This window comes from Mixophyes fleayi, chromosome 9 (assembly GCF_038048845.1).
Source record: "Mixophyes fleayi isolate aMixFle1 chromosome 9, aMixFle1.hap1, whole genome shotgun sequence".
NCBI lineage: Eukaryota > Metazoa > Chordata > Amphibia > Anura > Limnodynastidae > Mixophyes > Mixophyes fleayi.
This window is the reverse complement of record NC_134410.1, coordinates 105163684-105190807: the sequence shown is the minus strand read 5'-3', so window position 1 is coordinate 105190807 and position 27124 is coordinate 105163684. Positions and strand designations below refer to the sequence as shown.

Genomic DNA, 27124 nt, shown 5'->3' with positions numbered 1-27124 from the left:
TATTTAGTAACATTCCCATTTAAATAATAGACCCGTTTCACCTCTCACCAACCCCTACCATTAAATTAATAGCATCCAAATTTAATAACCCATATTATTCATCACCAAACCCAATTAAGTTAATAACCTCCATATTTAACAACCAGACCCTCACCACCCTGAAATTAAATTATTAACATTTCCTTTTAATACAAAGGCCAATTTCCCCACCAGTCCAACAATCAAATTATGGCTTACAAATTTCCCCTCAATTAATAGTATATATTATTGCATATTAATGTTTTACTGGATTTTTTTTTTATCTATTACTTATGTTTTCATAGTATATATCACATTTATGTACACCAAAGAAATTTCCCCTTTCCCTCCAATCCCTGCTGCCTGAATCTCAGTCTATTCTCTGCAGAATCCCCACCTATTCTCTATGGACTCCCTTCTCTCAAGACAACTCACCCCCTCCCCCCCCATTCCCCCCCCCCACCCCCCCCCCCCCCCCCCCCCCGTTTACTCCAGACACCCTCTTCTACAGCTGTCCATCCTGTTCTCTCCAGAGCCCTCCCTCTTTCTCTCTAGTCCACCCCCCCTCCTGTTCTCTGCAGACCTCCCTCCTGTTCTCACCAGAGCCCTCACCCCTTGTCTCCAGCCCTCTCATCTCACCAGCCCCTCTAATCATTTCTTTACCGGAGCTTCTCTTCTTCTTTCTATATGTTTTTCCTATTTCCTCTTGATCCTCTTTCTTCTTCCTTCTGTGCCGGCTCCTAGTCTCCTGTGTTCTGACACCGTCCTGGCGCTATTATTTGCATGTTAGAACGTTGCAGGAACAGGAAACTGGCACCCTCCTCTTTGCGCTGGCTCTTTTTAATCGCAGTGGAGTCCCGCGTTGCTGCCACTACAGGAATATACTGCTGCTTCATTGGTGGGGATTTGGTATGTAACAGGCAGTCAGGTGTTGCGCCCCCACTTGGCCTTGCACCATAACCTGCACCGTCTGTCTCACTTCATTCAGAAAACACTCTGTTCCATTTCATATCTGTATGCTACATGTTTCTCATTTCAACATATGTAATTTTCTTTTTGTTTGTTTCAATGTCACAATAAAAATATTTTGGTGGAAAAAAATATATATTTTTTTTAATGTTGTGTTTTGTGTAGTTGTTCGTGTTGTTATTTACAATTTATAGTTAATAGGGGAACATTGTGTATGTTTTATTCATGAAATGCAAATGTGTAATAATGAGACATATTTGATAGTGAAGAATAAGTTAAAGGGAAAAATCTTAGCATGGTCTAGTGTAGGTAATGCAATGAAAAGGTTAATATTAGTAAATTGTCAGGAGTCTGCAGTGTTTTATGACTAATAAAGGTAATTAAAGAAATGATCACAGTTACATTCTGATGTGAATTAATAGTAAATACGCATGTAGTAAAAAAAAGTACAATTGCAAAATAAAAATAATAAAATAAATCCCGCGTATGCACAACCATGCTTCCAGCTGAATTACGTACCATAACTTGTTTACTGCTATTTTCATATCAGAACATATCTGTGGAAATGTGGCTTTGAATAGTTACGTGCAAGTTGCTTTCCGATTTGAATCGGGCCTAAAATCTTCATATTTGGTCATTGAACATGAGCAATGTATTGAGGCCATCTTTCCATGTGTGACCAGGTGACATCCTCAGGCTTCCGCCAATGTGGACCAATGTGTGAATGCTTCATAAATAATACTAGAAACGTTCCTGTGTAATTTTGCACAAATTGAGACCAAGCTCGATGTGATTAATATGTTGGAAACATTAATTACTTTCTTTATCACATTATATTTTATATTAACTGAAATAAATATATTAAACTTATTTAATGTTGCTATTTGCCAAGATAAAGACAAAATCTTATGGGATTTTGGGCAAAATCTCTTATGGTTTTTGATCGAACTTTCACATCTATAAAGGAGTATATCCAGAAATTGAGAAGGCCCATTGATGATCTTATCTTTATTTGGACAGGGAACATGCTGGATTTGGAGAGGGTTTTTTGCATTAAAAAAATAATAACTTTAATGTAATTTTTACACACTGTTAATAATACTTTTATCATTTTATAATTTCTTTTCATCAAATCCCATGAGTGTCATGTAATCTTTTACACCTTTAGCGACATGGATGCAAATACAAACCTGGATGCACAAAGTAGCCACAGGAATGGTTTATATCAATCCCAAAGTGTCAGCTTTTCAGGATTATAAAGAATTGTACGCTTGATAAGGATTATTATAAGGAATTCCTTGTCCTTATAGAGAGATTCAGGGAAAAGAGAAGGATATGATTTATAGAGGCTCTTTATACAGATTAAGAAATGTTAGTACTCACATACATTGAGTTTTATCTCTGTTTATAATACTTTTAGAACTATCTATGAATAGTTTTATGAACCCGAAAGGTACATTAAGGTTATGTGATTTCCATTAATGGACGGCTTTGCTTACAAAGAGAATGTCTTTTTAATAATTACTCTAAGTGAATTTTCTGCTACATTTCTTCCTCTTTTCATTGAAAAATATGGTATTGCTTTGTAGCATATTGTAATAAATATAGTTTTATAATTTATAGAATAGTTAGAGCAAAAGGCACAGACAAAATGCAAATTGCTCATAGTTTATTTTCATTCACCTAGTGCTGCCCCACAAACACAGCCCTACATCTATTCAGCAACGTCTAACATATATATTATGATAACTTAATGATAGTGAAAATTTGTACTTTATTAGGCAATTATTCCATATCTGTAAGCAAAAATAAAGATTGAAGCTAACCTGTAATTTTCTTTACGTACATTAATTAGTAATTATCTTTTATATGTGGACAAGAATAAAGTTTATAGTTTACATGTAATGTTCTTTGTATGTCTGTGTGTTCAGCAGTTTTCTATTTTCAATAACTGTAGGGTGTAAACTATTTTTTCTTTGCTTTTTCAATATTGTAACAGTATGGGTTCACATGGCATAAAACAGGCTTAAATGTGCTGGGCATATGGTAGAGTAAGTAAACATATGTTCTTGAACTAGAGGCACTAGGTCTATTGCTGGAAATGCAAAATGATACCTATTTTTCTTACAATAAGGTCCCAGCTACTAGCTAGGTGACATGAGTTGGGTTTCCGGGCTGATGAGCTGACAGTTAAACCATGGCTGGGGGCAGTGAGTCCCATGTTATTTGACATCACTTGTATCCTAGCAACGCTGATGTTTATTTTCACCAGTCCGTGTGGCAGTTGGAAGTCAGTCAGGCAAGTTGCATGATCTGGTGAAATGTCTTCAAAATCGGAGAAAAATATTTGTTTTGAGGAAGAGGAGTTTGAGATTTATAAGAGGAGAAAGAGAAGGATGGTTTTAAGGAAGAGAAGGATTTCTGATAGCTCAGAAGAATATGGGTCCATCAAGAAGAAGGGTAGAAAGAGGTCTTCAGCAGAGTCACATACTAAAGGTTTCGGAAAGAGTCTACATGTTGTAGAGGAATGTATAATTATCGAAAGTTCAGACGATGGTGGTTCCATGGTTATGGCAAACCGAAAGAGAAGGATATCTGCAGGGTCCAAAGAGAAGATTCATAAGAGTCTACATGCTGAAGAAGGATGTATAATTATCGAAAGTTCAGACGATGGTGGTTCCATGGTTATGGCAAACCGAAAGAGAAGGATATCTGCTGGGTCCGAAGAGAAGATTCATAAGAGTCTACATGCTGAAGAAGGATGTATAATTATCGAAAGTTCAGACGATGGGGGTTCCATGGTTATGGCAAACCGAAAGAGAAGGATGTTTGCAGGGTCCGAAGAGAAGATTCATAAGAAAGAAGTAGAGATGGATAAGGGGAGAAAGAAACAGATTTCTGAGGAGGAAGAAAGTGTCAGCTTAGAGGGTTACTTTTATCAAATTGATTCCATCAAGCCTGGAGATAGAAAGAGACAGAAAACAGCTGGGGAGGCCATTGGTGTGGAGTGGAGATATAGTAGACAGAAAGGCGAGTGTAGTAAAGACCAGGAAATAGCAGGTATGGTAGCATTGATACATAAGACACGAAAAGCAGTAGAATTGTAATGTAAACCTATTACAACGAAAAGAAAAAGCGGTGGTTAATCTCATGCGAAACACTAGGGATTTTTATAAAATATCATTAATCTTTATTGTTATGTATTAAAAACAATTAATTGTAAGAATATTGGATGTTAAAATAATAGTAAGAAAAATGTAAAGAATAAAAAGAAGACACTAAAATACAGTATAACAAATGCAATATATAATCTGTTACTGTGTATCATTTAATCAATTAATCTCTATTATTTTCGCATTCTACTTATTATTCAATTGTCCAGAGCTTTTGAGATTGTCTATCAGATCTACAATAATGTCAGTATAGGAAAAATGTTACAGATCAACAGATTAGCAACGTGATGGTTTTCAGATTTTAATGATAAATTAACTTTAAGAAAATGCTATCCAATTATTTCACGGTTACGCTAAAACATTGAGAATATCTTAGCCAGCAATGCAATAGGTTATTTATAAACTTGGATATATTGTATAGTGTTATAGCAGTTGTGTAGAAAGGTTATTATATCTGTATAGCAAGCAGCATCTATTATATCTAGTTTGCAATTAATTAATATCAGTACAGCGTCATGTTGTAACTTATACTGGCAGCAACTGAATATGTTTATTCCCTCACTTATAGTCATTTGTCAGTCATCTGTATAGCTTTACTATAAAATTCTTAGGGGCATATTCAATTCCGATCCGATCCGCGGTAACGCGCGTTACCGCGGAAAATGCGCAGTACTGCCGGTAATACGGTACCGCAATAACGCGGATTTTCGTATCGGAATTGAATATGCCCCTTAGTGCTTATTAGCAGTATTGGTCCTTCAAATGGGGTTTTTAGATGTTAGTTCATACAGTATCCAAATTCATATGTTGCCTATATTTTACTGCAACCAGAATAAGTTACCTTATAAGGCAATAAGTAGTTCAGGAAATGCTGCCTAGTTGTACCTCAGGTTTGCTGGAGAAATGTTAATCAGCGACATAGTTTCTATTTAAGGAGTCAAGTATGTTCCATAATATTGTAACAATCATATTACAAAGTAATTGTATAGATATAATAAACAACAGAATTTTCTCAATCATGTTTTTTTTTTATGAATTAACCCCAGTTTGAATCTCAGTTTGATTCGTATTGGTATCCCCTTTATCTGCTTGTTTCTTCATGTATGTTGAATTAGTAATCTTTTTACCTAGCAGACCCAGAAATTTAGATATAGGTAAGTGTAATAACGATCAAATCAGTTTGTTTGTGATCTTCTTGCAGATGGATATTTAGCTAGTGTTAATTTTATCGAACAAGTCGGTAAGCGGCTTACATTTTATAGCATTTTAGATTTGATAGTTTTCTGTGTCTGTATACTTAGTTTAATATTTACTATAGTGTTGACACTTTACATTATTGGTCAAATAGCACTAAGAGGTATTAGATTATATTATTCATTAGTTCATTCATTTAGGGGCTTAATTTTTAAAACAGTAAGCAGAGATAGAAACGCAGACATGCATTTTGCCTAGGTGCTTTTTCAAGGTTTTTCAAGTTTGTTTATTATATCCATTATCCTAAAATTATTTTGTAATATGAATATTGCAATATTATACAACATACTCAAGTCTTTAAATAGTAACTATATAAATGAATAACATTCTTCCAGCAAACCTGAGTTACAACTAGCATAACCGGGAAATAATTGGATAGCATTTTCTTAAAGTTAATTTATCATTATAATCTAACTATTATCTCAGTGCTAATCTGTTGATCTGTAACATTTTTCTTATACTGATATTATTATAGATTTGGGTATTTAGTTACACTTACGAGTTTAGTTAATTGAATGATACATAGAGAGCACAGAAAAGAGTGATTACTCTAATAAATTATATGCAGTAACAGATGATGTATTACAGTTGTTATACTGCAATTTAGTCCCTTATTTTCATTCTACAGATTTTTCTTACTATTAACTTAATATCCAATATACTCAAAATTAATTGTTTTTAATGCATAACAATGAAGGATATTGAGATTTTATAACCTTCCCTAGTGCATGGAATCAGAATAACCACCACTTTTTCTTCTCTTTGGAACAGATATTAACCTAGTGGTTATCAGCGGTAGCACCTCATATAGAAATGTAATTAGACCAAATAAGTGGGAAGGGTTATGGATCATATAAAAAAATAACCAGTGCGGCAGGAACCCCCTCCCCCTTTGTATAATAATCAAAACCTCACAACAGCACCAGCGAAAAATCAGGACAACTTGGGCCACACCTCTGATCCACCTCTGCCACACCGACTTTCTTTGATGATCACACACACCTCTGCCAACAAACTATGCACCTTTTGCCCTATGAAATTGGTAACTAGTCCCGGAACTGATGGGAAATATGATAATAGGTAATAATGTTTTTTAGCTTGTACCTTTATTAAAACATTTTTCTAACTTATCTGAATTAATCAATTGTGAGTAGTCACATACAAAATGTACATGTAATGGTCTTTTGCAGGATTTTCACCCTTCTTGGTGTTTCCCCTTCTTTTCAGGGTAATTTTATCAAACTGCTATTTTCTGGCTAGTTTGAAAAGTGGACATGTTGCCTATAGCAACCAGTCAGATTCTAGTTATCCTTTATTTAGTACATTCTACAAATGATAGCTAGAATCTGATTGGTTGCTATAGGCAACATCTCCCCTTTCCAAGCTAGCCAGAAAATCACAACTGGATAAATATAAATATAAATATACCCTTTGGATTCCATCCCTTTGACCCAGAAGTCTCAATTACTGGGGGTCACTGGATGTCATTCTCCTATTATTATGACTGGGACCCACCATGTGTCTTTGGTAGGTAATTATTTATACCAAATCACTACACTATATGTTATTTTAAAAAAAATTCAACTCTTTTTGCCTGCCATTCAATACGCTGACAATTACCCTGCTGCATTATGACAGCTAATGTTTCTGCTATAAGTGTCAGGAAAGTCTTGTAATTCAGTGTTTTCTACACATAGAAGCTTTTCACGTGCCAAGAGCCCCATAAGTGCAATGGGAAAGTTCAAAAAATATGTGTAAGTGATCACCAGGTTTTATTATGTACTGTGAGAGTTGGTTTCTGCCTAGATTGAGCCCAGACAGATATAAAGGATGGGGCCTCCATTCTGTGAACACTGTTGCAATATGAAGAAACCCTGAGTGGACAGGCAGACACAAACAGTACAAGGAGACAACTGAGAGGAAAACATACACATAGGACTGGGAGACACACTGGCTAAACAGGGAGAGGCAATGAGACAGGGAGACACAATGAAAGGACAGGGAGACAGATAGACCAGGAATACTCAGCACAGGGTAAATCACTGACAGGACAGGCACACACTGACAAGACTGGGAGACAAACTGACATGACAGGGAGTTACACTGACAAGACTGGGAGACTCTAGCAGGTAGAGGAGAGATGCTGGCAGAAGAGAGAAGACACTAATGTTACTTACAAAGACAGGGAAGCATTATTATGATACACACATCTCAGAGGTGAAATCTCCATTCCTGACCCAAAAATGGCAATCAGATAAATCTCCTTGGTCAACCACCCCTGCAATGTGTTCTAGTAATTACATATTATATATATAATTACTTGTAAGAAAGGGATCAAATACATTTTTAATTTCTGTTAGTGACGTCATCATCACCGCCAGATGTGGCAAGGAATCCCGCACTTTAACCACTTTTACAGTAAAGAAACCCTCTCTATGCTGATGGCAAAACTGTCTTTCTTCCATGTACAATTGATTGTCCCTTGTTACCTGTATGGCTGTGTTTATGTTGATCTCTCTGTTGTACAAATTACAGTATGCTGATTCCACTAATGTTACAGAAATGTTTAACACTATAGAATACATGCATTTTACGTGTACAGTTATCTCTGAATGGTAAATGTTGCATTGTTCAAATCATTTTCTCCCCATAAGGAGGAAGTGGTGTTCAGAAAGCTGGTCCTGGAGGTACAGCGTCTAAATACATCAAGAGGCTTTCCTTTTACCATCAGCTCGGCCAGGGCAGCTTTGGGGAGGTAAGTCTTGTGACAGAGGTTGGACAACTCAAGTCAGATGACAACTATGTGACTCACAGCTTGTAGTAGAAGAAGAATCATGAACAATTATGTCGTTACAACTGTGCTGACTGAAAGCATATTACTGTTATTACTTCCAAAATGTCAATTAAATTCTATCTTGTTAAAGATTTGAATGATTTCTAAAAGTCTTTTCTTCTATATTATAACATGTTACTGAAACCAGAAAGACAATATAACTTAACTCTCATTAACATTGACATACACATAGGAATGTAAATATATTGAGCTACCTGGGTGGTTCTACAGGTAATAAAATAAATATCACTTGTGCATGTCTCTATCTCTAGGTCCTGCTTGCTAAGGACCCTCTAACTGGTCAGCAACTGGCAGTTAAGATCATCCAGAAGAGGAATCTACTGTCGGAGGAAAGGGAGCTGATGTTGGTGGAGCGCAGGGTGCTGGAAGTTGCGTCTGGTAGCGCCTTCCTCGTCCATCCATATCTTGCTTTCCAGACAACGGTATTAGTGTATTTCCTGTTGAAACAAAATCATTAGTTAGGATTTTCTCTATATCTTTCCACATCTTTCACATATACAAGTTTCATCTTTTCTTGGTTAATGACGTTGATATAAGCAAGTATGCTCGCCTAACTTAGCTAAAAAAGTGTTGCTATGTTTTCCTATGTAAATATATTCTTATCTATTGTCTGTGTCCAATCAAACAGAACCATCTATTCCTGGGGCTGGAATATGCAAGTGGCGGGGACTTCCACACGTTCCTGCAGAGGACAGGCTGCTTGGACATCACCAGCGTGGCGTAAGTACCCCAAATACAAAGGAGGGGTACTCTGAGATGGATTATAACAGTCTGAGCCAGGGTAGGAACAGTCCACCTTTGGAAAATCCCCATTTATATGTAGTGTATATCTGAATCCAATCTTTATTTGAAGCTGGGACAAAGGATGATGCCAATGATCCAATCCTGATCAATAGACCTCATTTGAGATTGTAATACTGAGCTGTGATCTGTAGTGGTGCTGCAGTGAAAATGAGGCAAAAGTAAATTTGATTGTGCTAGTCTTCAGGTAACGGGAATGGGTACCCAGGAGGATGCCCCAAATTTGGTGGGTAGGTGGACAATTTATATTAAGATGAAGTTGTCCAAACGTTGACAACTCTTTAATAACAATAAAATAGGGATCTTGCATGATGCAGTGTAGTTACACAAGGACTGGAGCATGGTCAGGATAATATCTTTATTAAAGTGTGTTTGTCGCACCTTATTTATTTGATCTTCATCTCCAGCACATCTGTAATTTCCTCAGTTTTATAGTGGGTGGGAATCAACCAATCGGTAGCCAATCATATAATACAAATGCTCACAGCATCACAGAATATCAGTGAGTGCGCTTGTTTGCTAATTTGTTAGTGATATCAAAGGGTCCCTTGACAGGGGCAGTGCTATGATGTTAGTAGGGGAATGGGGGCAAGCAGTAAGATAAAAGACTGAGGGGTATATTTACTAAACTGCGGGTTTGGAAAAGTGGTGATGTTTCCTAGAGCAACCAATCAGATTCTAGCTGTCATTTTGTATAATGCACTAAATAAATGAAAGCTAGAATCTGATTGGTTGCTGTAGACAACATCACCACTTTTTCAAACCGTTTGTTAACAGAAGGAGCAGGATCCCCCAACAACAGTGTAGTGACATCATACTTTCTTCCATTTCTATTATTCTACTATTCTTTCTATTATTAACATGTTACATTAATTTTTTCTCTTTAAGGTTCTATGCAGCGGAGATCACATGTGGGGTGCAATACCTGCACTCTAAGGGTATCATCCATCGGTAATTATATTATTATTATCAATTTCATACACAATCAGGTCGAGGTCTTTTACTTACAGTGATGTCTATTTTCTAATTATCCTTCAATTTAGTATTTAAAACACTGTCATCACTAATGGGCCTATTTATTAAACTGAGAAAACCCAATCTCCGGCGAACACTTCCTATCCCTAGCAGTGCTATCGCCCTAGTTACAGAAAAGATTCTCCAGGTCTTGAGTCTATTTACCAAGGATTGAGACAGTAACAGAAAAATTTAATGAAAACATATTTTATTACTTCAGTAAAGCATGTTTCCACAATAAAAATGTTTGTATAACTATTTTTTTTTAATATGTTTGTAATATTTTTTAAAACTTTTTTTCAACAAGTGGAGCTGAAAGCCCAAGTCTGCGCTTTCAGTTCTACAGGGCATGTGTGAATCAGATAGCTGGGCACACATGGGCATAACCCTGGCCCGACTCTTTCCACTCTGGCCAGTATCACCGGGCAGGTGAATTATATGTTATTAATAAATCATGTGATAGGAGGTTTTCTATTGCTGTGAGGAGCAGAGATAAAAAAAAAAAACGTTCATATTGCCTGCATTTAATAAATAGGCCCATAAGTGGCGCTGTCCTAGCGGGGCAGTTGTCTATAACATTTGACTTCTGTAATACTACTGATAAGTAAAGTATATATTTGTCATTAGGTAAAACAGTTATTTACAATTATTTCTCTTCAGAGACCTAAAGCCTGAAAACATCTTGGTGGCAGAGTCCGGTCATCTAAGAATTGCCGACTTTGGTCTTTCAATAGACAATATGTTTGGGGAGAGGACAGCCACAGAGCGCGTTGGAACTCCTGGATTTATTGCTCCAGAGGTTAGTAGTAAGGTATATTTCTACTGTTTTGTGAGGACTTAATATATCATGTAAATGTATTATTAGATCTGAGAAAAACTTTAAGGAGCTGTTAATTTTATTTAACATTTAATAGATACAAATATTAACACATATCTCTACTAAACTTCATGTCAAAATGTACTATATATTTATTTCTAAGTGATATTTCAGTAATGTTATCAGTTTTTATCAGTTCTACCAGCTCAGCCTGTGCTGACCTTACAGCTGCCATGAAGATCTAAGTCAAAGTGAATGGCACTGTGAATATATACTGATTTATAATGTAATATGTCATTTACTAAATAGACGTGGGGAATGTGGCACATACTATGGTAAATAAGCACCCACTTCCCTAACAATAACTGTTCACTCAAGTTATTGCTAGCGGAAATTAATTATTGTAGCTGCATAAATACATGAATTAAAACTTTCTATGTAATATACATTGATGACAGTAATTTATTTAATCAGTAATATTGGATGGACTTTTCACGAGGCAGCGTTGTGTCAGAAACTCCTAATCCTATTTGCTGAATAACCAGCTGTTCTGACATTCACATTATCTTCATTTTTCTAAAACACAAAGAGTGACAAAGAGTAACCGAGTGAAAGAGAGGAGATGATAATAACAAGGAATCAGTGCCATAGAGACACAGAGACATTGGATAAAGTAGACTATCTAATGATAGATTAACGTTTGGTATAATATCTCTCTCTTATGGTAGATGCTGGCAGGAGAGGAGTATAACGCCGGGGTGGATTGGTTTTCATTTGGAGTCATCATTAAGGAAATGATTACCGGAACATCTGGCTACAATCGCAGACAGCCCAAAATACCAGGGGATGTGGCTAAAGACATCATTAACAAGGTAAATAAGATTGTCTAACCCCCATGTTACAGTGTTCTGCTCTACATTACTCAAAGCTTAATTGACTTATTACAAAATGAATAGTAGAATCTTACATTAATATATGATATTTATGTGGATATTTCACACCCCATATGTTGTTCTTTACCGTACAGTATTGGTAGTGTAGACCTGGATCACTTACACTGGCTCCACAGGAACACTTTCTTGTCAGGGTATCACACCTATTTACCATCAGTTCTGGCCTCTGGGACAAGTAGTAACCCCATGCAGCTTCATATTTAGGATGTCTGTTATCACAAACTGTATAACCCACATACACACCTCAATGCTACAATGATGACAGAAACTCTTTCTTTTTCAGCTCCTGTGTAATAATCCATCCCAGCGTTTAGGAGTCAATGGAAACATCAGCCAGCATCAGTTTTTCGTGCATATAGATTGGGTCTCGCTGGAAGCCCTTAGAGTTGCTCCTCCACATGTTCCTGGCCCAGTAAGTATATGGAAAAACCTGTTTTGCTCAAAATCAATGTGTGAAAAGACAATAAGTGGTATATTTACTAAGCTGCAGGTTTGAAAAAGTGGAGACGTTGTCTATATCAACCAATCAGATTCTAGCTATCATTTATTTAGTACATTCTACAAAATGACAGCTAGAATCTGATTGATTGCTATAGGCAACATCTCCACTTTTTTAAACCCGCAGTTTAGTAAATCTAGCCCTAAGTGTTATTTAGAAATCTGGATAGATCCAGGTCTCCAAAACAAATGTCCTTTTGTCATGACAAGTCCTTATACCTACCCGTGTACAGAAAAGGACATGGCTTAGCATATGAGGCAACTGTGCCTCATATTTCACTATAATGCAAAAAGAGATTTCAGGAATATTGAGAGTTTAAATGAGCTTCAAGTGATTGAGACTGTATATTTAGGGGCAATCTTAGTGCTGGTGTTTGTCGCTCAGTACCCTAATGTACTATTGTAAATCAGTTTTAATTTACTCACGTTCAAAATTGGTTGAGATCAGGCGTTGCACTTACCTTCAAGGAGATGCCTTCTTCTCCAACTAGGTGCACTTTATATGGTATATTGCACTGATTCTGCAATGGAAATTGGGAAAAAAAAATAGAAAAGAAAAACACCCACATTAGATAGAAGTACAAATGTGATACATTAAAAGAAGACAGGTCAGATGTTCTCTAATTGAATATACACGTGAGGCCTATTGAGCAGTTTTTCAGGAAAAAGGGGAAATGTTTAATGTTTATTTTAGAAGAGAAGAAAAGGTGACAATAGGTACGAGTTTGAAATTTATTTTTTGACATTTGTACTGCCATGTAACATTATTATGTAGTATTATTTTATAAGAAATACTTTTTATTCTATTGCCCCGTCCATGTGCACATGTGGAAGCTCACTTATAAAAACTATATATATAATATCTAAAGAGTATTTTAAAAGATATAATTTATTTGTTGCACCCCTCCCTCTCTCCCCCCAAAAAAACAAATTACAATTTTACTTTTATACAGTATTACTTTATTGTACTGTGATACTTGATAAGAAGGCTCTCCCATTCATGTGTGCTTGTGGTTGATTTTAGCCATTAATCGCATCTTGTTCATCTCATGGCAAATTGTACTGCAAAAGCTCAAACAATTTAATTATTAAAGTAAAGCAGAACCAAACTTTGCCTTTTCATAACTCTATTTAGCTTTCATGAAGTTCTCATCATGGTTTCAATACATAAACATTTATTTATTTTTTCCTGTAGCCAACCATTAGAACGAGCTCCGGAGTGTTTAATATTGACCACATTGAGAGTGCAGAGGCTCGAAGAACACCAATAAGAGCAGAGGACCAGGAGCTTTTTGGAGGGTTTTCCTATATCAGCCCCAAGTGGAGGACCTTCCCATGAACACCACTTTGATGCGAGTGACATGGCCTCCCCAGCTACTGTAGCAGAGTGCCCCCGGAATAGTGATAGTAAGGTGCTGCCAATCGGAACTGCAAAACAGTGAGGAATCCCTACAAGGACAATTGGTACAAGACTTCAAGGATAATTGATACACTCCCATGTGGAGCCCTTTTGCTGATGCTCCAGTGGATACATCGCGATCAAGTAAGATCTGTCCAACACTTCACACGCGCCTGTCCAGAGGAATAAGAAGACTTTAAAGAGATTTTGGAAAAGAAGGATTGTCCGCCGGATACTGGACCCGTTACATTTTGTCGTAGTCAGCAGAATTATGATGGCCAATCTGGAGCATTGCAGTGGGAAGAAAAGTAGAAGAAGGACAGATGTGCACTGCTGCAGAAGCCAGAAGAACTGTAATGTTTAAAGTGTCAGCAGCAAGGATACTTCACACACAACTGTCGAGAGGAAGAAGAAGACTTTGAAGAGAGGTCTCCCGTTGCACTGGATTTTGGAGGAAAGGATCACTAGAGACTGCTGGATACTGGATTGCAGGTGATATTCTCATCTGCACCAGATTCCTAGCATGGATACCCGTATCTGCAGGAAGCAAATTGTAAAATGTACTGGCCGATGGCAGTGGAGGAATTGGTCCCTGGAGAAGGAAGTAGACCTTAGAAGACCCTACACTGGCATTTTCAATTGGTGGGACTGAGTACAGCTAGAAAGTGAGGAATCCCTACAAGGACAAATGGTACAAGAATTCAAGGATAATTGATACATCCCCACGTAGAGCCCTTTTGTGGCTGACCCAGTTGCTGCATCCTGATAAGGTAGGATCTGTGCATGTAGTGTTTTATTCCCCCAGACCCGTTACATTATGACGTAGTGGGCAAGTACACAATGACCAACCTAGGAAACATCCTGAAATACAAGAATGAGAACGTGTGCATGCAGAGAACATTGCAACGGCAAAAAAGGCTATGAGGACAGATGAGCCCAGCAGTAGAAGCCAGAAGAACTATGACCGAAGAACTGCATCTGCAGGTGGCAGAGACCGGGAAATAGGATACATCGCATATAGTGCAGGACTAGTCCATGCCCATGGAGGAGATGGTCTCTGAAGAAGAAGATAGACTGAGAGAACCCTTCACTAGGAATTGCTGTATGCTTGGGCATGTGAAGGTGATAGTAAGGCGTTGCAGATTGGCGTTATGGAGAGGTGGAGCTGAGCAGGTTGAAACAAGGAGGAATCCCTTCAAGGACAATAGGTTCAAGACTTCAAGGATAATTGATACACCCCAACATGGAGCCCTTTTGCGGATACTCCAGAGGCTGCATCGTGATCTATGCGCATTGTTTTCTCTTCTTCCAGACCTGTGAACTATTTTGGCAGAGTTCACACAACCATGATGGACAACCTGGGTATATCCTGCAGTACAAGGGACCCAGCAAGGTGCTTACAATGCAGGAGGTGACCGTAGGCCCATAAAGAGCATTGTAGCGGCAAGTATGGGGGGAGAAGAACAGTTGTGCCTGGTTGTAGAAGCCAGAAAAGCTAAGGTGTTGTAAGTGTTAGCAACCAGGACACATCACATATGACTGGAGGAAGAAGAAGACTTTGAAGAGACGTCTCTCGTTATTGGAATATGGAGGGAAGGATCGCCAGTCCTGCTGAATACTGGATTGTAGCTGATCATCCAATCTGGACAAGATTCTTTGCAAGGTTACCCATGTCTGCAGGAACCAGAGATCAGAGATGGGAGGCAACAGATACAGTGGACAACTGGTTGGTGCCCTTGGAGGAGGGGGTCCCTAAAGAAGTAGGTAAATCTCCGAAAACCCCCCACTGGGGCATACTTTATCTGTGGGCATGTGAAAGTGACAATAAAGCATTGCTGAGCAACATTTACGGATAGGTGGAACTGAGTATGGCGAGACAGTGAGGAATCCCTACAAGGACAATTGGTACAAGACTTCAAGGATAATTGATACACCCCCAGGTGAAACCATTTTGTGGATGTCCCAGTGGCTGCACAATGATCACATAAGATCTATGCGTGTTGTTTTCTTTACCAGCAGGTTCGCTACATTTTGTCATGTTCGGAAAGTTCACCACGTCCAACCTGTGGATCATCCCGGAGTACAAGTGACCCAGCATGGTGATATCAATGGAGGAGCTGACTGCGTGTCTGCAGAGAGCATTGCTGAGACAAAAGAGAGGACAGACATGACTGGCTGCCAAAGCCAGAAGAAATGCTCTGTTATTTGTATCAGTAGCAAGTACAATTCACACATGAGGAAGAAGAAGAAGACTTTGAAGAGTGGACTCACACTGTGCTGGAATTTATCAGAAAGGATGAGAAGAGCCTGCTGGTTGCTGGATTGCAGCTGATCTACCCATCTGGACAAGATTACTGAAAAGGACACCCAAGTCTGCAGAAGGCAGAGACCAGGGGTTGAGAGATACCGGATACAGTGGACGAATGGCTGATGCCTGTTGAGGAGGTGTATCCTGAAGAAGAAGGTACAACTGAGCAAATATCTGTCAGCCTATCGATGGCCAGGATGGCGATCAAATTGCGGCTCATCGTCCGCCATTTCAATTTGACGCCTTAGCGACCGTTGTCACTATCGAATTAGTTAAATATGTCTAAAGAGATGTGAGATGGGAGAGAGTGATTTCCACAGAGTGTGTGTCTCCTTACTCAGTACTTCCAGTCGGCCGCGGCGCACATGCACAGTAAGGTTCTCATACCGTTACTAGGCAACGGGACGCATCTTTCTTCATTTTTGCCGGCCGTCAGGTGTTCCTGACCGCCTCTGCGTCCTCCTCCTATGAGGGGCTTGGCTACGGTACCTAAAGCACTTCCTCCCACACACCTGTGCCAGATTATTGGTTTCATCTCTTCAGTGTGCCTTTTACTTTTCCATGTTTCCATTATTTGTCCTTTGGTTCCTGACTCCTGGCTTCTTCCTGACCACTCTATTTGTCCTGGGATTTGGCTCCATTGACTATCTGGTTACCGATCCCTGTCGAGCTCCTGACCTTCCTTTTGGATCATCCTTGTGTACTGCACTATCGATTGGTCCTTGACCCGGTTCGTACAACCCTTCTTGATCTCTCCCACTACACTGTTAACTAGCTGGGAGAACCGTGACCTGTGCACCTCACACAGCCAAGCCCAAACCTCTTTGCAGGGGTCCCTGTGAATACCGGGGGTGCGTTAGACTAGGTGCCTCCCTGTCTAATAGCACCAATATTAGTCAGCGGCATCCTTAAAGTCATTATCGTATTTCTTTTATCTTTGAAAGCCATCCCTTCCCCCAAGAAGAGGTAGAGGGTTTTGGGAGGGTGGAACCTCTTCTTGGGGGCAGTGGGGACCTTCAAAGTGACTTTGTGCTGGAAAGGTTGATTAGCCAATCTATTTATTAGTATGTATTCTACAGTAGCGTGGTCTTTGTGTTATATTAGGGTTAGTAGAATGCTGTTTTTGTTTATTAATTGCTTTAAAACATTGTATGTTAACATCGAAAAGGACACCCAATCTGCAGGAGGCAGAGACCGGGGGATCAGAGATACCGGATACAGTGGACGAATGGCTGATGCCTGTGGACGAGGTGTATCCTGAAGAAGAAGGTACAACTGAGCAAATATCTGCTGAAGAAAAGTTACTTTGGAGAGCACAGCTGGTGTGGTGTTCTGGTACATGCCACAGAAGAGACTCTCTGAGTACTGACTCTTGGTGGTGATGGCAACTGTCTGAATTGGGTTCTGTACGGAAGGATACTACCAAAGAGATTCTGGCAGGTAGATTTCCGGATATACCAGTAAGCGAACCTTGGACGCAGCTGTTGGGAAGGATAAATTAGTTGTGGGGACCACAACAGAAAAAGGAGGGGGAAATGTACACTAGGCCCGGGGAGCAGTTAGTTGGGCACAAGGCCTGTGGCTAATAGAGTACTTAGGCCTAATTAATTTTTTTTTGTCGTCCACAGTTATTCAGGCTTTGAAGCCTGTGCAGCATTTTACTAGGCTTAGATTCAGGTGGGGACACATAGTTTATTCTTAGAGCCCATGGCCACATTTTACAGGCACTAGTGGGGACAAGTTAGGTAGTAAGCCTGCTACCCTATCATCATTAGACACCAGAGATTGTGCCTCCTACTGTTAAGTCCCATTTGGAGATACATGCCCATCAACTTAGACCCCATTGTTACTACAATATTCCCGTCAAACTGGCCACTTCTAAGTAAAAGGGACATGCACCTTGTGGTCCAATTGTACTGTGTTGGACTGTTCTGTATGTATTTCCAGTTTATTGCTGTGTGCTGCTGTTTTCCCCATCCACTCCATGGTGTATTACAGCGAGTAGGGTCTGGTCAGGGATAGTGCACTACACCAAGTCTTCTACTGTGTTACACATAGACCCAATGCAGTTGAAAGAGCCTTATTGTAACTAGTTTATAGTGGGTATGATACACTAACAGCAGATTATGGGCAGAACGGAGGCTAAGTGGTTAGCACTTCGGCCTCACAGCGCTGGGGTCATGAGTTCAATTCCCGACCATGGCCTTATCTGTGTGGAGTTTGTATGTTCTCCCCGTGTTTGCGTGGGTTTCCTCCGGGTGCTCCGGTTTCCTCCCACACTCCAAAAACATACTAGTAGGTTAATTGGCTGCTATTAGAATTGACCCTAGTCTCTCTCTCTGTCTGTGTGTGTGTATGTTAGGGAATTTAGACTGTAAGCTCCAATGGGGCAGTGACTGATGTCAACGAGTTCTCTGTACAGCGCTGCGGAATCAGTGGCGCTATATAAATAAATGTTGATGATGATGATGATTAGGACCAGTCAGTCAAGTGGGGAGAGTTTGTTCTGTTAGCCTCCACAGCCACTGAGAAGATGAATACACAGCAGTCAAGGAAACAGGATGTTAAAGGTGAGTGGTCCTTGTCTTTACTATTTGTCCTTGTGTATTTTGTGCTCTTTTCCAGTTGGGCGATGCTGATCAGCATTTACTTATAGGAGGACCCTAGTACGACGAGATAATGAGGAATCCCTACAAGGACAATTGGTACAAGATTTCAAGGATAATTTATACATCCCTATGTGAAGCCTCTTTGAGGAAGTCCCAGTTGCTGCATCTTAATCAGGTAAGATCTGTGTGTGTTGTTTTCACTTTCCCCAGAACCATTATACTAACAGTTTAGGATTGAAATAGAACTGAATAGGTATGGAATGGGTGCAGAGTTTGTACATAAATAAATACAATGTATATTTCCCTATATATGTATGTTTGTGTCTTCATATATTTATGTTTTGCATTGCATTCTGTATATATGTTTATATCCTAGTGTATTTATATTTTATTTTTATACCTTTTTATACATTTATCAGATACAAGTATTAACAGGAAAAATAGCCATAATGTTTGCAATCAAACAGGATTTGAAAGTTGACAAAATAGAGTAAATTAAATTATAACAAATTAAGAATTTGGAAAGTGGGTGTTGGGGGGAGAGTTTAAGGAGTTGTCCTCTTTCTGATATCTCAACTTGCAAGGTAAGCTAGCTACACACTACAGAAAATGTCTCCCAATGTGATATCTTTAACGATTTTACCAACGACCCAAAGTCCTGATCAGGATGCCAAATCATGCGTACACACATACACAATTTTACAATATTTATCTTCAGATCTGTGCTCTTCATCTGTGATAACCATCTGCTGAAAAGATTGTACTCTGTAAACTCTAAGAAGATCTGCCTACACTGCTGATGGTGAGTGCATACACACTGCAGAATTTGCTCGACATTGTTCCATGTGATTTTTAGTCCGGTTATAAAATAAAATTAAATGATACTATGTGCTTTGGTGCAATAAAACATGATTGTGGGAGCGTACACACTAATGCGATATCAGAGCTAACAGGCGTTTATCGTGGGATTTGGCACGATAATCAGGAGAACAACCTATAGTGTGTACCTAGCTTTAGCTGTATTTACGTAGTATAATCAGAGTACAATAGTAGGAAAGCTTACTGTGTTTTGATAATAACCGGCATTATCAGGGGAGGACTGGCACATTTTAGCCCTGGGGGCAAGACTTGACTTGGCAGCCTATTAGGGACATTTTAATGGTAAAAAAAAAAGCAGATGGCCCAGTGACCCAGCCCAAGATTGCACATTATGGGACCGGGGGGCACATGTCCCCATGCACCCCAGCCCAGCCTGCCCCTTGGCATTATATGTGATATATAAGTTAAGGAAGGAGTCTTGGGGATAAGGTTTTAGATTATGGTCAAGAGGGTGTTTGTGAGCATTGACTTTGGTGGAACAACCACGGGACCCATACCTGGTTAAAGGTATTTTCTTTATCGTGTAGATGGCAAGTGGCATTTCTATGCTGGCTGTCAGGGATAAGCCCCCTCTAGCTACTACTTGCTTTAATATCTAATCATATATCCCATCAATCATACAATATAACACTTCTATTTTGTCAAGTAACCGCTCCTGATCCCCTTTATCTGACACAAACCGCCCTCTGCGCACTAGTGACTTGGAAGCCTACTGTAAGGGAACGCAAAAGATTCCAGCCCAAATCTCACACTCACCTCTTTCTCTAAGGGTACAGATTTACTGGTCCTTTTCACAACACAGACACCCGCTTTCACACCTCTCCACAAACTGCCACAGCTACCTATAAGGCCCATAGCAAACCTATGACTTAATTATCCAATTGCACACACTCGGTGCTCTGGTAGCTAAACAGTTAACCCTTCACACGCTGGTTTCTAAAGAGTTAACCCAGCCAAGCAATCTCTCTCTTCTAAACAGGAAATGAATTTGTTTAGAGCAATAAGTTCATGAACTATTACATTTTTAAATGTAATATACAAATTATACAATGCTTACAGGTTACTAAATACAACTAAGATGACATGACATACATAACAAGCAAAACAGTTAAAAATAAAGGGATTAAATTCAGAGTATAATTTACAGATAAGTGGTATATTCTGGCTAAGGGAAATTGGTGTAAAGATGGACACCTTATCAATAATTATTTTTTCCCAAAATATTGACAATGTCTTGTAACTGGTCTCAGCTTTTAAAAGACACCTTTACACCTTACCCCCACTCCAAGGGGCTTGTGGTCTGTGACACTTTTTACAATCACTATTTGCATATTGCCTGATTTACTACCCAATTCTACTATGTGACCTAACTTTTCTGTGGAGTGTTACACAGACCAAATTTTATTAATAGATCCCCTATAAATCTACCCATGTATTGATACCAAACAGGCCTAAGTACAGGGTATCAGTTGAGCTTATACTCATTTCCTCAACCTCTCTGTGTGGCAGAAATCTTAATTTGACATATGAACTGCCCTTCAACATGCTATTGAGGAATATATCACTACTTTTATTGATTTTAAGTGGCATATTTGAAAACTTAATTATTTTTCTCTATATAAAATATCAGCACATGATCTCCTTGAGCCAGACACAATGCTGAACAGTTCCTAAAAGTCTCTTCTGGTGTCAATACTCCATCCTAGGCCAGGATATAGCTCACCACAGGGGCGTTTGGAGCTGCCACAGGTGACACTGCTATCTTCTAACACCGGGATGTGCAGAGCCACCGCAGACTCTCTGGCTTCCCATTTTACATTTTATTTAGTAGCTCAATTTATCAATCGATTCATTTGATATACTATATTTACACTGCAGTTATGATTTATGCCTTATTCCCCACAATTATGTGATAGGTTAATCCGTATAACTGTAATTCCTCTATGATCACTACACTGGTGATAAACCAAATATAAGATTTAAGAGAAGATATTTGGGTTGAATGTGGTGCCTACATGATTTGGTGATAAGACATTTAGCCACTGTCAAGATGAAGAAGGTTAATTCTGAGAGGGTGATATATGAATTTAAGCAGGTTTTGTCTATTGCTCAATAAATCAGTTGATTGATACTGATAATGACATTGTGTTTAAGCTTATTTATTATTATGCACCTGCTATTATTATTATTGTAATAAGCCCATGTTATCAGTTTTACTTTGAGTTCTTTACTGTCTGATTCTCAATGAAGCAAAAAACCCACTTGTTGCAATAGTTGTAAAAATTAAAAAGTACAGTGTATATAAATGTAATAACGTATGTTAAATATACAACATGAGGCACCATTTTGTTGAAGCCAAATTTCATTAAAACATAGGCAGATCTTTTTAATTTTTAATGCAGACAGGAGAAGGAGTTTCCTAGAAGTCAGTTCCTATTTCTATACCAAAAAATTATTGTGATTCAAGTTTAGGGGGGGTTTCTGGACATCTAGAACCCTCCACCCCATCATACCTCCCAACATTTAGAATCCCAAAAGCAGGGACAAAATAAGCCCTGTCACTGTTCTGCCCAATCCCCACCCACAAATGGGAAAATTTGGATAAAACACCACCCATTTTTCTATTTAGCCCTTTCCCTTTTGTGGTTTACACTTCTGGATGTCTGTCCAAAATCGGGACCATTGGGAGGTATGCCCTAGTGGTGGAACTACCATTAGTGCAGAAGGAGTGGTGCACACGGCCCATAGAAATTATGGGTCCCGCTGTACTTGGAACTAGAGAGCTGTGGGCCCAGGTTCCTTCCTCCCTGATTCCCTGCACTGGGGCCCACAGCACACTAGTTCTGCCTCTGGTATGCCCTATGTATGCCCCTGAATATGGTGTAGAAATAGGGTGCAGAGCAATATCCTGTGTTACAGTGCATTTAAACATATGTTCACAATAAGGCGTTGGTTCTAGCTATAGAGGTGATGCATGTTAGTACGGGTTTGGAAAAGCAGGTTGTTATGTACCCACAGCAACAACAATCATAATAAGATGTTATACAATGTTGCCTACTTAGGAAGCTGTTTATTTTACATTGTAAAAACATGTGAGAGCCTTAATGTTTCTTTTTTTTTGTAATTTCACAGCACTTCAAACAGCATTAAGAAGAAAAGAAGAAGATTATGTTATGTTTATGTTTTTGATTTGAATTTTCTTAACCATCTATTTTCTGTTTCTAAAATATTTATTTAAAAAAAAATGATAATAATAAAAAGGAGCGTGACTGGACGGCTGTTAAGGGGTGGTGGAGGCCGAGATTTTAATAAAACATAATATTGTAATCCAAAGTCTATGTTTCAGTTATTTTAATCCAATTGACAGGATGTGTCTGTGTCACTAACTAATGTGCACTCACAAGGATTCTGCATTATGAAAGTCATACAGAATGGCAATCTATAAAAGGTTTGGTTTGGCATTGCCTGTTACATTATTTGGTGAGTTATTAGTCCTGGAGTTGAGAAGAAAATTATATATTCTGACTGCTGAAAATACTGCTTTCCCTTAAATCAAGTATTTTATATTAAGGCATTTTATAAGTTTTTAAGAACATACAAACGAATCAAGCATAAAGACAAAAAAAAAAAAAATAACCATTGAGACGTACAATGTGGTATAAAGAGATTTAGCACTATATTTAAAGTGCAGTTGCAACAATGACTAATTAATGGAAGATTAAAATTGAAGTTCATCCGCTAGGGAGCCCGTTATCACCTTAAAAATGCTATCATCGTAGTAAATACCATTTCTGGAGGCTCCACCATCAGGGGCGGGCTTGCTCGGGGGGCAGGGCTGCATCGGTCAGTCTGTTTTTTTTCATATTCCCTGTGGCCGTATCCCAAAGCAAGCGATGCGGCCCGTCAGCGCACAGGCTGCCGCGTCATCAATGATGCGCCCGCATTGCCTGTCATGTGATGCGGCCGCCTGTGTTTATCTTAGTTTATATAGTATTTATCTTAACAGGAAGCAGAGAGCTTAGAGCACTTAAAATAAGTGTATTTGTCAAATTTACTGGGTTATATAAACTCAATCTTTAAAAGAGTGAATGGATTGACATAACAAATGGTAAGTGCTAGATTTGGGTTCAAGACCAGAGTGTCACTAAACACATATGTAAACCCCGTAGCTAGCAGGAGCTGGCTCAGCATTGAAGGGCCTTCAAAATGGTGCCACTGGAGCTGTGAAAACTACAACTCCCAGCAGCCCTTCCTGCTGGGGAAAGGGGCAAACAAAGGAACACAGTGTCCCCAATACTATAACAGGGGGAGGAGTCTCATCATCATCATCATCAAAATTTGTGTAGTGCCAGTAAATTCTGTAGCGCTTTACAATAGGGAACAAACAGAAATAAAATAATACTGGGTAATATATACAGACAGAGAGGTAAGAGGGCCCTGCTCTTACAATCATAGCTTACAATCTATGGCTCCACTGGAGAGCGAGAGAATGGGGATAAAGAATGTTTGAGGTCTGAGAGACACACAGAATCAGTCATTATTGGCCCTGAAGAAGTGAGTCCACATGCAGGGAGAGAATGAGTTCCCACAGCACCAGAGATGCCAGAGGCAGTGAGAATCTCACAGAAAGAGATTACAATTCAGCCCTGAATGTGGGGAAAGTTTTAACTGTGACCAGCACCAGAGAACCTTCGGTTGATCAATGGGATTTCTTGCTGCAGTGAGCATTCAAAGCAAGTCCCTAGTCAGAGAGGGGGTCTCCTAACTATGGTGAAATGCAGGAGAGTGGAGAGAATTAATAGTGAGAGGAAGTCTAAATGGTGTATCTGCACTAAGATATCCACTATACTTAAAGGCTATGCGTGATTGGTTAGTGTGGTGTGAGTTGTAGAATAATATCTTCATAGTATTTCATAGACAGAGGAGGTTTCTATCCCAGAATTTACTGACTGAGCTGTGGTGCTGCCTAACAATATACACTACCTGAGTGGGAAAACTTGTGGACCTGATTCATCTTCAGATGTAAGTCCTATTTGTGCCGTATCTTTTGTGAAATAACTCTGTGCATGCTCAGGAACGGACCTTGCACCAATGATTGCAATTACATGCAATTCATATCCGAAATAACCCCTCTGACTGCCTACGACTTGAAGGGTGGAGAGTGGGTGGGATGGGGTGGATGAACATAGGAATGTACAGAAAGGGCTTTCCAAAACAGATGTGGTCTATTCAAGTCCTGGGTTTCTCTAAAGTGCAGGTTTTTTTTAGCCGTATTATTTGCACCAGCTACAGGGCAGATGTAGGTGAAAACTGTTACTGATGACAGTCACAGCATCGTCTTGTATGCCTACAAGATAAGTGATAGCTACAAAATAATTTGTTGCTTTTTTCAAGACCTCTACTTTTACCTTTTAGAAATTTTGATAAACCTACCCCAAAGTGTTTTTATGAGGGCAGTTCCAAAATCTAGAATTATTATTATTATCATTTATTTGTTAGGCGCCACAAGGTGTCCGCAGCGTCGTACATAGTACAAACAGTAAACCATACAGGGTTAAATAGTACATGACAGTAAACACAAAGTACCAGTGCTTCAGAAACTCCGGGACAGACAAATGGAGTAAGGAAGGAGCAGAAGAACAGGTGTGGAGACACGAGGGAAGAAGTGCCCTGCTCAAACGAGCTTACATCCTAAGGGAGGGTGGACGAAACAGACACGAGAGGGAGCGGTGATGCCAGTGGAGAGAGGGAAGAGCGAGCAGAGTAGGTGAGGGGTTAGGTGGATGACTGGTAGGCTTTAGGGAACAGGTGAGTTTTAAGTGCTCGTTTGAAGGAGCACAGCTTGGGAGCGAGACGGATGGAGAGAGGGAGGTCATTCCAGTGTAGGGGGGCAGCTCGGGAGAAGTCTTGGATTCTGGAGTGGGAAGTGGTAATGAGAGTGGAAAAGAGGCGACGGTCAGTGGCAGAGCGCAGGGATCGGGCAGGAGTGTGAATGGTGAGGAGGTCGGAGATGTAGGCGGCAGTAGACTGGGAGAGAGCTTTGTAAGTGGTGGTAAGGAGTTTGAAGAGGATTCTGTAGGGGATGGGGAGCCAGTGTAGGGCAAGGCAGAGAGGGGAAGCAGAGGAGGAGCGGCGTGAGAGAAAGATGAGTCGAGCAGCCGCATTGAGTACAGAGCGGAGGGGGGCGAGATGAGAGAGGGGGGGAGGCCAGTGAGGAGAAGGTTGCAGTAGTCGAGGCGGGAGATGATGAGTGCATGGATGATGGTTTTGGTGGCGTCTTGTGAGAGGAAGGGTCGGATGCGGGCTATGTTGCGAAGTTGGAATCTACAGGCTTGGGCAAGGGATTGGACATGGAGGCAAAAGAGAGAGAGGAGTCAAGGGTGACACCCAGGCAACGGAGCTGGGTAACAGAGGAGATGGTGGTGTTGTTAACAACGATAGAGAGGTTGGGGTGGGAGGGGAGTTTAGGGGGAGGAAAGACAATGAATTCAGTTTTGGAGATGTTAATTTTGAGAAAGCAGGAGGACATCCAGGAGGAGATGGCAGAGAGGCAGTCAGATACGCGAGAGATAAGGGAGGGAGAGAGATCAGGAGAAGAGATGTAGAGTTGAATGTCGTCAGCATACAGGTGATACTGAAGACCAAAGGAGGAGATGAGCGCACCCAGGGAGGAAGTGTATAGCGAAAAGAGTAAAGGTCCGAGGACAGAGCCCTGGGGGACACCTACTGGGAGTGGGGAGAGGGTGGAGGAAGATCCAGACATGAAGACAGAGAAGGTGCGGTTAGCGAGGTAGGAGCAGAACCAGGCATGGACGGAATCGGAGAGGCCGAGAGAAAGAGAAGAGTTTGCAGAAGGAGGGGGTGGTCCACAGTGTCAAAGGCCGCGGAGAGGTCAAGGAGGATGAGTAAGGAGGGAGAAGTGACCCTTAGATTTGGCTGAAAGGAGGTCGTTGGTAACTTTGGCCAGGGCAGTTTCAGTGGAGTGGAGGGAACAGTATCCAGATTGGAGAGGGTCAAGGAGGGAATTGTCCGAGAGATATCTGGTGAGGCGACAGCAGACTATCCGCTCAAGAAGTTTGGAGGCGTAGGGGAGAAGTGAGATAGGGCAGTAGTTGGCGACAGAGGTGGGGTCAAGATTGGGTTTTTTGAGGATCGGAGAGATAAGAGCGTGTTTAAATGAGAAGGGTACTACACCGGAGGAGAGTGATAGGTTAAAAAGGTGTGCCAGGTAGGAGCAGGCAGTGGGAGAGAGAGAGCGAAGGAGGTTGGAGTGGATGGGGTCGAGAGGACAGGTGGAGGGTGGAGAGGAAAGAATAAGGGAGCGGACTTCTAGAATGAAGTTGTGCTCTTTGTTGTGTATGAGTCAAAATGTTAAGAACATTTGCGCAAATAGACATGTGTTGTATGCCCACATATTTGGTGGTTCATGCATGACATTTAGTTTCCCTCATTTATCAGTGTACCCTTAACAGAATATGCCACATAGTTTAAATAAATCCAGAATAAATAAAGCAAATCCAGCTAAAAGGTGCTGCTGTGAAGCAAGGGGTGCAAATGCAATTTTATTTTGCATGCAGG

General features: G+C 40.0%; 1 protein-coding gene and 3 long non-coding RNA genes across 4 annotated transcripts in view; 3 read left to right on the top strand and 1 right to left on the bottom strand.

Moving 5' to 3' along the window:
* The window catches only part of LOC142101676 (uncharacterized), an 11868-nt gene extending 3243 nt beyond the window's left edge, over window positions 1–8625 (top strand). The window contains exons 3-4 of the long non-coding RNA XR_012679124.1: window positions 8069–8169; window positions 8520–8625. This is a non-coding gene — a long non-coding RNA (uncharacterized LOC142101676). The remainder of the gene's footprint in view (window positions 1–8068; window positions 8170–8519) is intronic.
* Window positions 1–22836, top strand: part of LOC142100900 (uncharacterized) — a 41019-nt gene extending 18183 nt beyond the window's left edge. The window contains exons 2-4 of the long non-coding RNA XR_012678939.1: window positions 17622–18842; window positions 19386–19469; window positions 22679–22836. This is a non-coding gene — a long non-coding RNA (uncharacterized LOC142100900). The remainder of the gene's footprint in view (window positions 1–17621; window positions 18843–19385; window positions 19470–22678) is intronic.
* WDR38 (WD repeat domain 38) overlaps window positions 1–27124 on the bottom strand; it is a 176913-nt gene that overhangs the window by 127526 nt on the left and 22263 nt on the right. The gene's annotated exons all lie outside the window — the stretch shown is intronic.
* On the top strand, window positions 9958–11766 carry LOC142101675 (uncharacterized). Its single transcript, XR_012679123.1, has 3 exons — window positions 9958–10020; window positions 10744–10882; window positions 11629–11766. It is a non-coding gene; the product is annotated as an uncharacterized LOC142101675 (long non-coding RNA).